The sequence below is a fragment of the Papaver somniferum genome, chromosome 7 (assembly GCF_003573695.1).
Source record: "Papaver somniferum cultivar HN1 chromosome 7, ASM357369v1, whole genome shotgun sequence".
Taxonomy (NCBI): Eukaryota; Viridiplantae; Streptophyta; class Magnoliopsida; order Ranunculales; family Papaveraceae; genus Papaver; species Papaver somniferum.
The window spans coordinates 114912030-114914641 of record NC_039364.1 but is presented as its reverse complement, the minus strand read 5'-3'; positions in this window follow the sequence as shown (position 1 = coordinate 114914641).

Sequence of the window (2612 nt, the reverse complement as noted above, 5' to 3'; positions counted from 1 at the left end):
CAATTATTTGTTCTTCCAGGAAATGGGCTATATAGCCAAAAACACAAGTTTTCTGGGCCATATGGACTGGTAGAAGTTTCGTCTGGGTCAAATGGACAGTTCAACTTTTTAATTGAAACTGACCCAATTACCCTTTTGTAACTGCACGTTCTCCGTCTCCTCAACAAAACCACGTTCTCCTTCTCTCTTCAGATGAAAACCGCCAACATCCTTCTTCTTCATCTTCTCACAAACTAGAAGAGGAACAAATTCCTCCACTGTTTCCCTACAACAAAAACCATCAGAAATCGATTTCCTCCACCGTCTCCTAACCATCAACAGTAGCAGATTCATCAGAAACCATCCGAAAATCAGTTTCCTCCACCGTCTGCTAGTTTCATCAACCTTCAACACCTTCGTGAAATTGGGTTTCATTCACCGTCAACAATTTCGTGAAATTGGTTTTCATTAACCGTTTTCAAACACCATCAACACTACTCTACAACATCAGAGGTTTCTAGGGTTTCAATCAATCTATCAGTTCAGTGAAGAATCAGGGTTTTAAATCAATTTGAAGAATCAGGGTTTCAAAATATATAGGATGTAACTGGGTTTCATCTGATTCCTGCAGAAACTGGTTTTCATCTACCTTTGAAGATAGGATATAATTGAGTTTCATCCATATTTAAAAATATGATTTAACTGGTTTTGTGCCAAATTATTACAGGAAGCAGTAGCATAACTACTTATGCAGATAACCTAAACAATGCATAACAGGTCATTCAGTTAATTTTGGATCTGCATAAGATGTTATGTAGTTAAACAATAAGTGACGCATTGAAGGCGTAAAAAACCTTTTATATGCATAACTACTTATGCAGATAACCTAAACAATGCATAACAGGTCATGCTGTCAATGTTGGATCTGCATAAGATGTTATGCAGTTAAACAATAAGTGACGCAGGGAAGGCATAAAAAAAATTTATATGCACAACTACTTATGCAGATAACCTAAACAATGCATAACTTCTCATGCTGTCAATGTTGGATCTGCATAAGATGTTATGCATTAAAATAATAAGTGACGCAGGGAAGGCGTAAATTTTTTTTTATATGCATAACTACTTATGCAGATAACCTAAACAATGCATAACAGGTCATGCTGTCAATGTTGGATCTGCATAAGATGTTATGCATTAAAACAATAAGTGACGCAGGGAATGCTTAACAAAAACAATAACACTTCTTATATGCATAACAAGTTATGCAGATACTCTAAACAATGCATAACAGGTCATGCAGTTATTTTTGGATCTGCATAAGATGTTATGCAGTTAAACAATGTTCGTATTTTATGCAGTTAAACAAGTTATGCATAATAAGTTATGCAGTTCTGCATGTTTGCTTTCATATGCTTGAAATATACATTCATTCTTAAGGTTCATAAACAAGTACCTCTAAGCTTGAAATATGCTTCTTGAGCATTGCTTTCTTCATTGCTGCAAAGTCCCACCTTGCAGCTCTTGGTGTAGCATTGGGATTGACCTTGACAATGTCTGATGATGATATCTCAGCTATGTTAGAGTGCTCAGCCAACCAAAGCTGAAAAAAAAAGATATTATGTACATTTATTTTATTTGTAATGCATATTTTGTTATGCACATTTTGTACTGCATAACTTGTTTTTGTACTGCATAGCTAGTTATGCAGTATAAAAATTATACTGCATATCTAGTTATGCAGACTTTTTATGCAGATATTTTTTAAGAAAGTTTAAAAAAGAAAAAAAAAAAGAACTCACAAGAGAATATACAGTGAAACCACCGCAATTCCTGATAAGAAGATTGTCTCTTTTGACAGTCTTGATGTCATCCATCAGGTGTTGGTGAATTAGATCAGGAAAAGATACAGAATCCATGGTTTCCAAATCCTTCACCAAACCAACATACGAGACGTCCAGTGAGTCTCCCATTGATCGATAAAAAAACAGAACCACTAGTATGTAAAGGCATGCAAGGGAAACAACTTCCTCTTCATGACCTTTATGATCAAGTTTTTCCATCAACAACCTTTCAATATCATCTATCCACACCTTTGTTACTTGTGATATGAGAGTTTTATTCACAGCACCTGCTCTTGTTTTGCATGGGAATTGCTTGACGAGGGCAAGTGACTGAGTCATCCCTATCTCTTCTTTTGAGGTCAGAATATCTCTTCCTCTGTTTACTTTAACTCTTGGCATCTGAAAAATAACAGCAAGCTCACTAGCCGTTGACTGTATAGACTTGTTTTCTGACACCTTGAATGAATGCTGACTCAAATCATCATGGTCATATGATAGAAGGACCTCATCCATCAGCTGGTTGCTCTTACCATCCAAGTATGAAATGTTCGCAGCATTTAACCAGTTATAGACTTTCCCAAATGCAGACACATTGATCATATTATCCTGCAACGGACTAAAACCACCTCTTTCCCTTATCCTATTGAACAATGCAAGTATCCTTGGAAAACCTGCTCTATAAGTACCTCCTTGAGTTGCAGGCTTGGTCTTAGCTTTAACTGCACAAACAAAATAACAAAATAAAAAAGTATTTTACTAAGTTAGAATTGCTACTTTCACTGCATAACC